This window comes from Anopheles merus, chromosome 3R, assembly GCF_017562075.2.
Source record: "Anopheles merus strain MAF chromosome 3R, AmerM5.1, whole genome shotgun sequence".
Taxonomy (NCBI): domain Eukaryota; kingdom Metazoa; phylum Arthropoda; class Insecta; order Diptera; family Culicidae; genus Anopheles; species Anopheles merus.
In genome coordinates, this window is record NC_054084.1 from 45,005,470 (window position 1) to 45,022,391 (window position 16,922).

Genomic DNA, 16,922 nt, shown 5'->3' on the forward strand with positions numbered 1-16,922 from the left:
CACGTTGACATGAGAAAACGTAATTTACGTCGGCAGTACGGAGAAAAGATCAAGAACAAAAGAGCTTAAGGTCTTGGGTAAACCGAAGCTGTGGTAGGGAAATAATAGTTGTTGAAGAAGCAAGAGCTCCAATTACTGCGGCCGACAGATCTAAGACGCACAAAGGTCAATGCCCTCTAAATGGCACAGTTGATAGACATTTTTCAGATCAGATGATGGTGACCAAACTTGAAGTTAAACATTCATTCAAGAAATATACAAACCATATTTGTTTTTTTTTCATAGAAAATTGCCTATTTAAACAATCTTTTATATTTACTCTTTCCAATATCACATTGAACACGTTATTCACATGTTCAACTACAAGGAAAAAAGGAAGCTTTAGAAAATCAATACGCTTAACAATACAAGAAACAGTACATTTCTTTTGCCGGTTCAACCTCTAATGACGACATAAAGCAACAAGTGCTTGCGTTAACACGAATCGAAGTATAGCAAAAACAAACATTAAAAATACTCCATACCTCATTTGGGGTTTCCTGAGAAATGTGCTTTTACCGATGCTGAATGCCATTTTTGTCGAATGAGCTTTGAGCAGTTATGGGATTTCCTGGAACAAGCATGTAACAATCATCAGTGTTACCAACAAATGATTAGAAGTTCAATAAGGATCAACCTCACTTTTGATTAAATGGTTATGCCTATGGGAGTGTCTTCGATTAGTTGCATTTCCACAACAATACATCCTGATTAAAAACACAACTTCTAAAGAAAACATTCGACATTCAGCGTTATCTTCCCACAACAAAAATCTCCCATTCGATCACACAAGTTCACACAGTACCTACCACGCAACTAGTCTTGCGCGTTCAAAGCCGACAAGCAATGGTGCTGCATTGCATATTTTAAATTTGTAAGGCATCTCCTCAGAACTCCTTCATTCGGTTCAAAATTTCAACATGCGATATGCAGCAGCCCAGCCCTGCAAAGATCAAAGGGACCGGGACAAATATGCGCGCCCCGTTCGCTGCAACGTATCGTGAATTCGGTGTGCCCTAGGTGGCGTAGAATTGCTATATACGCGCGTTTGTTCTTTTCTTCCCGGCACAGAGCGGTGGCTGATGATTGAAATCAGCGACCGCGATGTCACGCTACGACTGTTTGGCGTAAGTTTTTACCACAATCTCCGGGTTTTAGCATGATGCAGTCGGATGGAAACAAACAAAAAGAAGCTTCGTACATGCAGGGCTGAAATTATGACAGTTGTTTGATGATGGCTTTATGCTTCGAATATTACAACAGCAAATACGGCAGCCTTTCGACCTTAAGTACGGCGTCAACGCTAGTTTATAGATGTTTTCGTATCACACTGCAGTTTAACTTGATTTAAAGATATCGAGGATATTTTACAGGAACATTTTTTTTTCCTTTTAAAAGACACTAAGCTCATTTCTGTTCGTGAAAAAAGGAATTATGTTTGGTCCTTTTTGCAATTAGAGACAGTTTTGCTACGTCCGGCAGATCGGATAACGAACGCGAAACCATTTTCATCAAATAAGGAAAGGTCTCGTCCCCGGTCTCAACCCACCACCATTAACTGACGCCCTATTCATCGCAATCCCCGCCAAAATCGACCACCAAAAGAAGGAAAGCAATTTGTTTTCCCCAGTTTAACGCCGGTCCGCGCAGACAAGATTTATAATCCTGCAGCGTCAGGTCGCCGAAACCAATCCCACACACCATAGCTAGGTTGCCATTGCGAGGATGCCCACCCGATTGGTCCAATCGGATTGGATGCCGCGTTCCATTGCATTAAAGTATCCCCCTGCTGAAGGAAGCTTCCGGTCTTGAACCGACCGGTGGCATTGCTTGGATTCAAATCATTGCTTAAGAGCATTTTCTTGCAGGCTGGCGGTAAGATAAATAGATGGCAAATTTGGAAAAGAAACGACAACAACCACGATCAAAAAATAAATAAAGAAAAGTCCCGCACACCGGAATCGATAATAGCCAGGCACTGGTCGAGAATACTGTCCTTTTCCCCACCCAAGGCTACCCAGGCCCATAGCCGGTATCGGGGCGATAGCGTTTAAGGGGAACTGGTGGGTTTTTACCACAGCAACGTTACTCTTCCGACGACTAGCCCGCCTATCTGTCTCTCATTAGGGAAACAGATTTGGGGCACGCCGTAAAACGTTGGTCGGTGTCCATGTTTTCCGATGAGATTTTCTTTCGACAACAGTACACAGAGAAAAGGTTCGTTTCCTTTTTTTCTTGTTTTGCTTCCCGCTTGCGCACTGGATAACTCCGACCAAAAGCTATCTATATGGACACTCAATCTCCGAAGAGCCCATCGTCAAGACAAATGAAGGGAAGTTGTAAACGGACAAGATAAAGGTGACATTAACGTTTCCTGTAACATTTTTTTGTCGGGGGCGATCCGAGCAAATATATCGTTTTATTTTGGACGGTGCATAAAAAAATCAAATAAAAATAATAAAAAAAACCCAGATTGATTCAACTATCGGGATTTTTCACTATATATTTCACGACAGATTCGGTGTGTTTTGAGCAGACATTAATGAGCATACAAAAAAGTTAGAAATAAATAACGGAATGTATAATTTCATAGCAGAATACAACAAAATTCTCGGAAAACACAGTATAATACAATAAAAGAAGCTTTTCCAATTTCCAATGAATTTTAAAATATCACTTACCAGGAGTGGAAACTGAAACTTAATGAAGACAAAACACAAGCAATAATATTTCCCTATAGAATGAAAACAGCACTTCTTAGACCGACAGGTAACAATATTAAAATAGGCAACACTACTATCGAATGGTCTAACACAATTAAATATCTAGGAATAATATTCGATCAAAAACTACTCTTTCGAGATCATATAAACAACCTTATAACCTTATAAATGTATAATATTTACCAAAAAATTATACCCACTCATTAATAGAAGATCTAAGCTTTCCCAGATTAACAAACTAGCGATCTATAAAAACATAATATTACCTGCCATAACATACGCAATTACTATTTGGAATGATTGCGCAAATTCCCATCGTAAGCGTCTACAAGCAAGTCTCAACAAAATTTTAAGGATGGTACTCAACGAACCCTACGGCATTCGATCAATTGAATTATATAACAAAGGAAATACGCTAAGCCTAGATGAAATAGCTTATCACAATACGATACATATTCGAACCACTAGCCAAGCATCGCATTTTGATATGATTAGAAACCTCTTTGATTAACATGAATTCCCCTACATTAAAAATAGACTTGAATTAGATATTAGTTTTAAGATTTAGATTTAGAGTAGATTAGATAAAATTAGATTAATATAAAATGATACCATTACAAACACTCTCATATACAAAACTATACAACTGCCTAGGCATCAACTTAAACTGCGCTGAAAAACTAACACGTTGTATCTCGCATAAACCCTCACGAAATGCAAATGAAAAATGTGAAATAAAATTACAATGAACTGAACAATGAATTGAAAAATATCACTTAAATACTTCAGAGTGTCAGCACGACACAAACAACAATGAATGTAAATTTAAACATTTAAAGAAAAAGTAACTTACAACATCATCGTCGAATTACCAATAGATTTCAAACTCAGAGAGTGGTATGGAAACCGATCTGGTGAAAAATCTGTTACATACTTTATTTCCATTTTGGGGCATGTAGTTGGAAGAGTGCAGAGGAAGAGTTTGCTGTACTCGGAAAAGTAAAAAAAAACTGTGTGCGGGCTTCTCGCACACAACACACCGCACCACCAAAATCGGAACTCATTTCGCTAATGATGTGGAAGGCGGCGGCTAGCAACGGACTAAATGTAGAAAATTATAATTATAATCATTTCACTGAGTGCATCATAGAGCACCATTTTCATTTCAGGCTGTTGTAGAGCAAGCAGCATCGACTATCAACGCCATCATGGCAAACATTCGACGAGTGAACGAGAGATGGAGGCGGCCGTTTGGCACTGCGGAAAGCAGACAAGCAGGGAGAAAAGTCCTTTTAGATGGACTCGGCTTTATGTTCCTCCCCACGCGGCGAGGGTTTTGTTGGGCGGCAGAGTCAGATTTGAAAATTTTTCCCTCGTTACTCACTACGGGAAAATCACTTCAACATGGTGGCGTGCGCGGGGGCGGCGTTTGCAACTGCTGGGAAATTCAAAAATCACGTGAACATGTGATGAAGTGTGTAATTAGTGGTCTATCAAAAATCACTCTTGCAACATCTGAAACGTTCTTAGTCGCAATTCGCATACCGCATGTGCAGAGGGAAGCGCACTGATCTGCGCGCCCGTGCACGTGCAGGGGCGTTCTGAGTGGTGGTTAGCGAGACCAAAGTGCGTTCGTCCGCAACCTGCACGCGGTGCGAAGGTAAATATGCGTCTAATCCGGCGTCTGCGGGCACAATGTTTTAGCCACTTTCGTAGGCAAACGGTTATACCCAAAATGCCAAATGCAGCACCATCAACTCGGGGTCCACTCGAGTGGTTCACCCTACGGTGGTGGTGCACGAAGCTCGTTGAGAAGTTTTCAATTATTTCGATTGCAAACCGAAAAGAGGGAAGAAGCAATTGAATCGAAAGTGAGCGAGTGCAAAAGCTGGAAAGTGGTACATTTCGGGGCGTGTGCAGAAGAGTGCTAACGAGATGCTAAATCCAAATGAATGAACGTTGAATACAGATACGGAAGCAAAGATACTGGATTTTTGGAGGGATGTGGAAGGAAAGGGAAAGTATAAGGTAATACTGAACGTGAAATGAAATCAAACCATCAAAACATTGAATAATTAGACAAAAAATACACATTTTTTATTATGCTTTTTTCTGATTTGTTACATTTAGAGGCTCTCAATTCCAGTTTTGGCAAGTTGCGTACAAAAGAACTCAAAATGAATCGTTTACAAACTAAAATAAATAATATATTACAGAAAAAACAACGATAGAAATATTTTTCTGTAGACAGTTCTTTTCAGTTTTTAGTTCACAATACACAATATGAAGGTATTGCATTTTAGGTTAAGTAATGATGTCTACTTTACAAAACCTTAAACATCTGTTATGATTTCGTTATCGCCAAAGGGTATCAAATTAACGAATCACAACATATCAAAGGAAAGGAAGGGTGTTTCTGCCAATGTTTCAAATATATTAATCGGATAAAAAAGTAAAAACCCGGAAAACAATACATACCTTTAACTGATGATTGATACGAACGAATCCATTACCAAATGCAGTTAAATGAAACCATTACGTACGATCATCGCGCAGAACATGCTGGTTTGTTCCAAGCAATCCTCCCCATATCCTCATAACGTGGTAGACTTTTCCGCTTAAAAAAAATTGTTACCTGCCATTAGGACTTAAAATAACAATTTTAATAAAAATGTTACACGTAGAAAAATCAATCAATAACACGGTTTCTCAGGTGTAATTGTACAATTTACTTTTTATCGCCATTATTCTAAGAACCACCCAATAAAACCCGAGATCCACTTTAGATTGAAGGTACACACATTTAACATATATTAAATATTAAAAATAAAAAAAATAGTCCCTGTTGTTTATTTTGAAAGCGTCACTTGAAACATAACCCAGTTGTTAAGATTATTCGCATGGTAATGGCATGGCAACACCTGTAACACATTAGCTGTTTCAGGAATAGTCTAAACAAGAGTTACAGACTATGTCATTAAAATTAGGGATTTCATCAAAATCCCTAAATCCCTTTGTCGTGTTTGTCATCTATTGTAATTCCAATCTAATTTGTATTGGAATGAGGTATAGCGAGGACTTCCGTTGAGACCTTGAACAATGCTGTGGATACTACGAATATCCGAGTTCAGTGATTAGATATTAATGGATGATTATCAAAATAATAATTATAGTAAAAGAGTTACTTCAACAAAACAAGTTTTGTCTGATCCCTGAAAATTACTTATATGCAGGTATGATTGCATTTTATACTTAAGTGAGTGAAGATGAGATAATAATAAATATAAATATTGTTTGTGTAGCTCAATATATTTTATTTCAGCCCTTAAAACGTATGACATTTTCGAAAATCTGCAGAAATTTGCAAAAATCCAAAAGCTACTGTTAAATACCGGATTAATACGCTTGTTAGGCAAAATATTTTATTATTTGAATCACATCAACATTTAAAAAAAATCCACGTTTCTTATTTGATCAGTGAAGAACCCTTACGAGAGGGATGATTTATCTTGTATACTCTTTCTGCACCCAAAAAGCTGTTTTGTCCAACTCATCTTCTTAAATTGATGTTTGAGTGAGAGCAATGTTTCGTACGATCTGGGAAACTGGCAACCAATCGCCCTTCGCCTTCCTTCGCCTGCTTGTCATCGTCATTATCGGTATAATGTACACACTTTTTACAGGTTTTATCAGCCTTTCGTTGGCGAACACGCACTCTCGCAATAATTTTACCAAGTAGCACCCATCAAAAGAATGGTAACAATTGGATGCTAAAAAAAGATTGCGGTTCGATTAAACTCGCCCCTCTCTTCAACCGCGTCTTGGTGAGAAACAGGGAAACTCGTTTCAATGCACAGGAAAATGTCAGCAAGCTATCCTTGCTTAAGTAATGCTGTGTGCGTTTTTACTCACCGAATAATCCCTTGCTTCCACCAACAACAGTTTTGGGCTGAAACTCACTTCAGGGTTGATAAAACATTTAATTGAAAACAAATAAAATCTCATTAAAAGTTTCCATCGTTTCGTTCGGAGGCAGTAACATTATTATTAAAATTAAAAAAAAAAAACACACACACAATACAAAGCCAAACGAACAACTGCCGGTAAAGCTCCCAAGAAAGAATCTTCTCCAAGGCAAAGTGGAAGACAGGAGCAATGTCACAGGCGGATTGCACCCTAGATATTGGTTTTAAGGTGAAGTCGATAGCAATAAATATTGTTTTCATTTAATGCTTATTTTTTTCATAAATTGCCTCTTCTAATATTACTTTTCTACAATAACGATAATAAGTATATATCTAAATACGTTTTATTATTTATTCATGTCTGAAGTGTTTTTCGTGACAGTAGTTATGCACAAGTACATAAAAACATCACTTGCATTTAGCTGATATAAATTTGGAGGACATATTATAAATGGATTAATTATAACTCGTGCATAATTTCCTTTTGCAGTGAGTAATTAAACTAGATTTTGAATAGCTTTCGTTTTGCACTTATTCAAACAATGTAAAAAGGCTATTAAAAGTTAAACATTGTGCATTGTGCATAATGGATAACTGTGTACAAACTTTGCTCATTATAAATACAAAAATAAAACGACAGGCACACATTTAGCGGCGGGAAGGAAAACAATTTCACTTATCATTTTGCGTGCATTAATTTTCGTAAATCAATAACGAACCCAGCATGACCATGACAGTGTGTCATCAACCTTGATATGGAAGCAGTGCATCGAACACCACAATCATCGGGATTTAAGCACTCCCAGGGGAGAGGAAAGAAGGAAGAGATTGTGTCGGGTCGCATCGCCCCTCAATCCTTCCGTGATGATTGCTCTCCCAGGATTTCCCCTGGTATTCGGAACGGTCGAAGATGATTATGGGAAATATGATTGATAGTGCGTCGTGGGCTTTTCTCGTGATGAATTAAGCCTAATATGGAAAATATTTTCTCAAAATAAATTTTAAGAGTCGATCCTCGTCATCATCAGCAGCCTCGTCGTTACTTCCATCTTCTTAGGGTGTTGATTCTTGTACTATCACGCAGTTGTGATGCGGTTTCGTGTTTTTTTTTATTATTTGCAAGCATTACAACACTTTGACCTGAGGAGTGAACACTCTCCGCACGATATATAGCCTCGGTCCGAGGCCAGTCGGAACGATGGCACATGTTCGTTAGTAATGACGAGAACGCCGGAAAAGAACGGTACAAAACAGTACCGATAAGAAAAGCATTCCTTCAAAAAAATACTGCACATCGGCACTAGAACGGTGGTGGTGGAGATGACATGCAGAATTAAAATTCATATCCATCAGTCAAGCGTGGAAAATTAGCTTATGAAAGAAATTTGAGCTGCAGAAAGCTGCAGCTAAAAACACAACAACAACCATGTGTTTACAGCAAAAAGCAAAATCGATGTAAAAAATGTATTGTTAAATTTAAATGATAAAAAGGATATGGTCAGTAAACATTACAGTTGTTGTTGTACTTATGTTGTTCTAAACTACCACCAACGACGCAATAAAAAACTTAACCTGTTTAGAGAATTTGACAACGCTAATTATGAGGACTGTTTTACTATGATATACTGATACTGACTGATATACTATGCATGGATAGGAAGTTATTAAGAAGAAATATAAACTTTAAACACATTCCTGTAAGAAAGAAGTTAAATTGCTCAGGAATGTGTTCAAATTTCAAAATAAAAATCTTTTTAATAATGGAATAGTTTAAGGGCGAGAAACTATTGTGGATACTGTAAAAGTTGCTAATGTCAAGTTTATTTCTTAAGTGTTCGTTCGGTCAACTTAAGATGTAAACCTAAAATCCATACTCCATCCACCTTGTATGAAGATGCAAATTTTCAACCATTTTTTTTTCTTTTTCTTACAGTAGTTGTCACAACATTTTATCACTAACTCACCTATATGTGTCTCTAAGGCTCCAATTTTTGACAGCGTGTCACAATTTCTGCTTCTAAGGCATCAATTTTTTACAGTACGTTTCAATTTTCGTTTCTAAAGTCCGAGTTACAGCTTGAGTGAAATTAAACGTGAAATTTTGTTTTGTTTTTGCTATATTTAATTCATACTGAAATAATAAATTAAATGCATTTCCTTTTGATTTCCCGCTTTGTTCACGGTGAAAAAATAATGCTCACTAATGGTTGAAATAATCCATTATTTCAATGTGGTTTACAGTGTAAATAGTTAGGGAATTGAATATCCTTTCTTTTGGTGTACGACAAGCCTGATTTTGATTTATATTTAATGAGATATAACAAAAAAGACCCTACAATTTCACGTTCATTTTAACTCGAGCTATAACACGTCCAACCAGACAACCTTTTGTTAATGTTAAAAACTGTGTAATGTAAAAATCGGCCGAGAAAATACGTTCTATTAGTGCTAATTGTTCAACACCTCCGAGTGAAGTGGCTGTGCCAGTTGAGTTTGCTAAAAAAAATGTAATCATTTGTATGACATAAGTAAAATGATCAAGTATAACAATTGAACTACAATTTAATACTCGCAATTAAATATAGGAAGAAATAGGATCCATCAAAACTGCACGAATGTTTAAATTAACGACTGCTAATTTGCCATTAAATTACTCTTAGAGTACCGGTAATTTAGTGGTAAGATTGGGGTAACTTTAGACTGATTTGTCTGGTTGGGCGGGCTTAAGGCATCAATTTTTGACTTTATTTGCCAAATTTAACGTAGGCTCTGAAACGGTGGCTCCCGAAATTATTGAATTTTAGTTAAGTAGTTGAAGCTATTTTTCATTGAAAGAATTAGAAATATTACAATCTTTATGCCAATTTTGGAAGTTTTCATGGAGTGATAAAAGTTGGCATGTAGTGTCAGGTGTAAACAATGGCTTCAGAATGTATAAAGTTTTATTTTTCAAACAAAAAACAACCATTAAATACACGGTTTTTGTATTGTTTTGTGATGTTAAATTACAATTGTTCGAAATCTGCTCAAATACCTTGTAAAATTATCATGCTTTCTACAGGAGTAAAATGTTCATGACTTACAGACAAAATTTCGCGGCAACGACTGTGTCTGTCACAACAACCTTAATCGGTCTAGGGCTGCCTTTACCACTAAAGTGGGTTTTGCTTACCATTCGCTTACGAATTACCCAAAGCAGAATACTCAGTCAAACGAATGAAAGAAACAGTCCATACGAGTCCTGAACCTACAACGGGAATGCTATTAATTCGTTCCAGTTGACGATTGCACCATTGAACCGACCCAAGGTTTTTTTTAAATTATTTTCTACGTATATTTTTTCCAAAAACTGTGTATCTAATCTATTAACAACGAACTTTCGAAAAATAAATGTCATTAAAAAACTTGTTTAAGAATTGATTCCTCGGTGAAATATCACAAAGGTAATTGTTTATTGATTTTAGAAACACGGAAAAACTCTATGGACCTTCTCAATCTGCATGGGCTGCCACGTCAACTAATCACGTCACAATTAGCAATTGATTTCCTTTTCTGGGCATTAGACACAATCGGGAAAAAAGGATTCTCTTCTTTCAGTAGCCTTTCCATTCACTTTTCTTCTCCCATTACATTATTATCACCCACTTAACAATCCTCCTACCCACCGACACCGATTGTCGTCGTCCGTCGGGTTCCGGTGCGCGGGTGGAATGCTCTATCGGAATGCAACGAACTCCTCTCGAAAGTCGTCAGCATGACATGAAGTGGTGATTATGATAATTGCTCCGGCAATCGTAGCCAGGAGATTTGGATGGAAAGCGGCAAACATTAATTCTACATAACACCTTTAACACAACACATTAATTCCACCATGGAGCACAGGAGTATGCATTTTTCTGTGTCGTGGCCGTTTCTTGACGTTTGTACCTCAAGGAAACGTCCTTTGGGACCAGCTGGTTTGTTCCTTCTTTTACTGGCAGTCGAAAACCCATCATGCAATGCTCATTTAAAGGTGTGCAAAAAGTGGACACTTTTCTTGGATCGTTCAGCCGTAGGGCAGGAAACTATTTGCACCTATTACAGAATAATCGTTTATAACGTGAAGTGTAATGTAGTAATTGTGAAAAAATAGCTAAACTAACTACTCTTAACAACTGTTCCTGCTAATAATTAGTTTCCTATTTGTATTTTGACATTCGAACGAAAACGATCGCTGTATCTCGTTAGCAATAAACTAATAAAACTGCAGCTGTTTCTGAATTCAGCTGTACGGAATTCCTCAAACGTTTACATTTTACATACCAAACCAGTTTCTAAACGCTCACTCGCAGCACTCAAAAAGTATTATACGATGCAACACGGAGGAATCAACAAATGAGCCCTCAACGTTTCCTACCAGCGACAACAGATGTATCATAACCATTTTTCCCGCTCATCACTATAAATATGTCACATTCAAAGTAACCTGAAAACGTGATCTTCTCAGCGATCGTGATTTCAGAGTGCTGCTTGTGGCGCAAGATAAAATGTGCTTCTTGTCACGGTGATACTTAGTAAGGCTCTGCAGTCATACTCGGGACAATAGACAAAAAGTAAGGTTTCATTAATTTTGCTCTTCACTAAAATACTTAGAGCGGTAGCATTTTGAAGAAACGTCTCATTGCAGCGATGTTGGAAGCATCGCAGCATCAACATGCACTCATCTTGCACTATTGCTCCAAAACGGCACATAAGTGTATCTTGCAGAAAAATGCATCATTTCATTACTCGTTAATAGCTTGTTGTATGATATTGTAGGTGCTGGTGCATGCAGCAGATGAAAGTATGTTTTATGATATGCGCGTTTTCTTTGTGCACAATAAAACGTAGCAATTTTTATTTAGCTCTCTAAAAGTTGGAACGGTTGCCTCATTACCCGTCGAAAACAAACAGAGCGTCTGTTGGATGGATGGATGGGTGGATGAGTGCTTCACGTTTGCTAACAATTGCGGAACACACGGGTCCAGGTGAAAGTTCATATACAGTACATAATTAAGAGTAATTTATGCGCATTTACAGCGTGGTGTGGAAAATTGATGAATACCTTCTTTTTTGAAGAGGAAAAACTGCTATCCGACAGTATCACCAGAAAACGTTTTCCTCTTGCTTTTGTTTTGTTATGCATATTCCACTCACAAAAAAACACGAAGCGCGCAAATGTGTGCAAAACTAGCAAAGTTTGCCACTGCACATTTAATATTTTTATTTCATTATCCACGTATGATCCCCACGCATCCCGGAAGGACGGACGACACATTTGGTTGTGACGAAGCGCGCGCACAGTACGTCACGCTAAGGCTCAAGTGGGGAGGTAGTAAACGGGAAAATGGAAATATAATGTTTTGTGCATGTGAGTGGAGGATTTTTTGTTTTGTATCCTATTTATTTTCATTTTTCTCATTAAGTTTACCCATTCACGGCGGTGTCCTGGGCGTACACAGAACGACGTCCCTGAAACACCAGGTGGGAGTAGGTAAAGTAATTAAATGCACTCATTCATCCCACATAATCATCGAAATGCTTACATACACCTACGAGAGAGCGCAACTGGGGCACGATAGGAGAGGCCAGAGGTTGCCAGAGATCATTTCGCTACATAAACAGCGGTGTGAGAGACGTCTCCTTCGGATGTGATGTTTATTTTGGGAAGCGTTTTAACCTTTCGGGGTACAAAATCACAACAAATTGGTTTCTGCATTAGAAAATATTTGAGTTGCAGTTACAGAACTTCAAAACAATCGTACTTGTGTACCACATTTACACATAATAGGATTAAAAATGGATAACATTAAAATGAAATCGTTTATAATATGTCTACATAAAAAATCACAGTATATGAGTTGAAATATAAGTAAGATTAGTCTAACTATTTAGAGTAGATAACATTCCCTACACATATGGGATTACCATGCGTGAAAACATCAAATGAACTATAAATAAGCTCCTAGCAAACACATTCATTTTTTTACGAAACCAAGTGATGCGCATATCATAAGTTAATTACGTTCCCAAATGTACTTTATTTATAACAATTTCTATATGGGAATACAAATTTAAACAAGTTGACTTTAAAAACGTAGTATTATAAATAAGAGATACGCTTGTCATTTAAGAGTTAAGGAACGAAAAATGGTAATGGGCAGGATCTACACTCAACGCACTAACCGCGTGATGTGATGTAGTGTTTTGGTTTTAAAATGCACACGACAGTAAACGCCTGCCGTGGACAGGAGCGATCTTCCTTCACATAAATATATTGCATTGAGCAAATGTCGCACTGAATAAACGCAGTGCCTAACGTCCACGGTGCGCACCACACAACACACCACTGTCCTCGTTGCGGGTGGTATTCGAATCGACGAATCGTTTCCTTCACGCTGTATATGTATTTTTAACGCTCCTGCAAGGGATAGTAGCCACCAGAGGAGAAGCAGACACTGGAAACTGATTATCCAACCAACGCAAAGCAGTGCGCACTGCATATGAGTGCAATTAATTTTTTCGCATAAATTCTACCTATTTTTGTTGGTGCAGTGGTGGGCGCACCACCGTGGAGAGTGAGTTACAGGAGAGCAGTGGCAGTATCAGCAGAAGACGACCGTTGCTAGAATAGAAGGCATCATATACTATCTCTAGCGGGGGGTCGGAGGATGGTGCGTATAAAATTTCGCCGTGGAAATAACGCAAAAGAAACCCGTCCTGCTGTCCAGACAAGCATAGACACACACACACGGTTGGCTTTTGTCTTCGGGCTTTTCAGAATGCTGTTAGCAGAGTGGTAGAGCGTCGTTCTGCCGACCCGCTCCTAAACATCATCATCAGCCTAACAGCAACATTATGCCAAACCGCCCGCTGTGCGCTGAAAGAGTCGTACGAATGGGCCACACCATTTCTTCCACCCGTGGACGCAAGATTGTGTGTCGCTTGTTTAGAATTTTAAACGGAAGGCGGCTACCCCCGAGCAGCGAGCATAAAAGTGTCCAACGTCTGCCGTTGACGGTCAGAAAGCAATCTTAAAAAATGGATGATTTTTAATAGTTGCTTCCTGCCATTTATGGCCGACCGTGTTTGATGCCAAATGGGTAAACACAAACGCGATGATTGAGGTAATATGGCTATCAAATAAATTGTTCCGATATTCATGCACATTGACGAGGAAGACTTTAATACATAAGCATGTTAAAGACGGTTTAGAATTAAAAAAAGCTACTGAATAATTTTCTTTCATTGAATTATATCATATATTTTAAGAAAGTATTTCGAATTGCAATCGCCCAATACTTGCATGTCCTTAGCTAAGGAGCACTGTGGGCATGTTCCTGCTACAAACAACAAGTAGCATGGTTGGAATTGAAAAAGAAAGGCTGTAATTAAATATAATGAAATAATTACCATCAGGACAAATTGCTGTGTTCTTTTTCAGTTAAAACCTATGGACTTAAATGTTATTATTTCTTTATTTTTTCGTCACCAACCATCATCAGTATCAGAATGTTAACTTACTAAATAATCGATCCGAGCGACTTGTCAACGCACCACTCTGTAGATTGAAGGTAAGTGTTATTGTTGGATTCTCTTGGTTACCTTTTCTGCGGTAAATACTAGTGTTGAGTTTCATGAATCTTTCGTTGAGATTCATTGATATGAATCTTCGGTGATGAGTGATTCCAATCTCGAATCGACTCTTCAAAGATTCATGATACTTCGAAGATTAATGAATCTATAAGATTCATAAATCCATTTAAATCCATAAATCTCCGAAGATTCATGAATCTATCAAAATATTTAATTTCCGCGATCCCGGCTAACATCATACCTATTGTGGGTTCAAGCCTCGCATGCCCTCGTCTCCCCGTAGCAAAACAAACTATCCGGCTCTATGGTACTTGACAAGAAGTCTCGAAAGGCTGTTGTTACTCTAAGAAGAAGAAAATTGAAAGGCTCAAGCTCTATGAATCTATGGTGAATCTATTTATGAATCCCTTGAAATTCATGAATCCCTAGAGATTCGTGAAATTTTCGAGATATACACATCTTTCGAAATTCATTAATCTTTGGAAATCCTAGAATGTTTGGAAATTCACGAATCGTTGATTCATGAATCTTTGAAATCGAGACTCAGAATAGTTGAATCATTTCAAAGATTCATTCAGATTCATGAACCTGAATCAGATCTACCAAACACTAGTGAATACCTCAAAAAAGAGTGTTATGGAATGCTCACTTAGTGTTCGTCAACTAGGAATCTCAATAGGGGATTACTTTGCTTATGAATAATAGCGGCATGTTCAATTCTAACTTCTCTTATTTGTTTTCAAACTTCAATTTTCAAAACAAAAGGAACAATTTACCTACTTTACTTACTGTTTGTATTTTAAGTTCGATTCAAATAAAATCACAATAATGCATTTAGCCATACAACCCACCCTTCAAATAATACCAAATATTTAAAAAAATAATAAATAAGAAGCACATTTCATACAAAAGCATAAAAATATTTAGTTTCTCACCTATTCACAAACAGAACTACATCTGCCCAAACTTTGCCACGATTAAGTTGCTCCTTTTTCTCGAGAAATAAAACAGTTTTGCTTCCATCACTTCTTTCTAGGCAAATGTGTGTACACGTGTGTATTTCAGGTCGACAGCCATCAATTGCAAACGGTCATGTGGGTTTGGCCGTAAAACTTAGGTCCATCGCTTAGGACCTTCTTTTCGGAAGCGAGCTGAAACCAGCTACCACCAGGACAGAGTTTCCAAGAAGACCAACTTTCTCCATTCACCATGGCTAAAGATGAACGATACGAGGATGGTGCGCACCCACACCACAATGCTGTGACTTTCTCTACCCATTTTGTACTAGTTCTGGCAGTTGTTGTGAAGTTTTCGAGAAAGCGAAAATTAAAAGATTTATGGCAATAAAGAGTTTTTCTGACTTTTCTGAACGCGCAAAAAATGGCGTATTTTCCACACTTGTGCGATTTGCTTTTGGCAGCGCGATGATAACCACAGAATACATACAGGTTAGTACGTTGTATCAACTTGCCTCAACACAAACTTCGAGTGAGAAAGATGTTTATTGTTTTGATTGAGCTTTCAACTTGAAAATAATAACTTTTTAAGGTACAGTGCAGAACACACACTTAAAGGAACTTAGCGCGCAAATTTTAAGCAAACCGATTCTGGTTTGACAGTTGTTCTGTGTATTTCCAACCATAGAAATAGCTTTTTATACTTACAGGGTTTTACAAGTCAGAATCGAATGTCAGCAAAACAATTTCAGAAGCACAAGATTCAGTTTAGCTGTCAAAAGTTGTTGTTTCACTGCACCGATGCTATTTTTCACAAGCGCAATTTGATTTTTAGATCGCTCAAGTTGTTTTTTAGAGGCCTTTCGCATCGTTTTGCAAATTCAGACATGTGTTTTGAGATTATATGATTAAGATCAATGCTGTTATGCGTTTAAGCATTATATTTATGAAATATTACGTATTTATGGTAAAATTGCGATTTTTTGTGCAAAAGGCTACATAAACATTGTACATGTTTACATACGCAAGGGCTCGTAGCTTTTTGCACAGAAAATATTATTTTTCACAATAAATACGTAATAGTTCATAAATATAAAGCTATAAACGCACTAAATAAATGATTTGTATACAAATAATATCAAAATACGTGATTTAATTTGCAAAACGATGCGAAATGCCTCTAAAAACCAACTTTAGCGATTTAAAAATCAAATTGCGCTATTAAAAATAGCATCGATGCGGTGAAACAACAACTTTTGACAGCTAAACTGCATCTTGAGCTTCTGAAATTGTTTTGCTGACATTCGATTCTGACTTGTAAAACCCTGTATAACAATATTGAAGAAGATACTATTTTTGCTTGCTAAGGAATGTCCTTTAATGTATACTAGGCAATAAATAATTAATTCACGAGCTTACACTTATATCAAGCCTAACATAATCCTACCTTGCTTAATCATTGAATACTACACTACGGCACTGTCCTAACTAATGTACATAAATTGATTTTATTCATTTCCCCTGATATTTACATTAGATATTGTGATCTCTGGAACGCAACCACGGCTCCGATCCGACTCCGATTATTGCTAGTTCGATTTCGACTTTGGGAAAATCGAAACCAC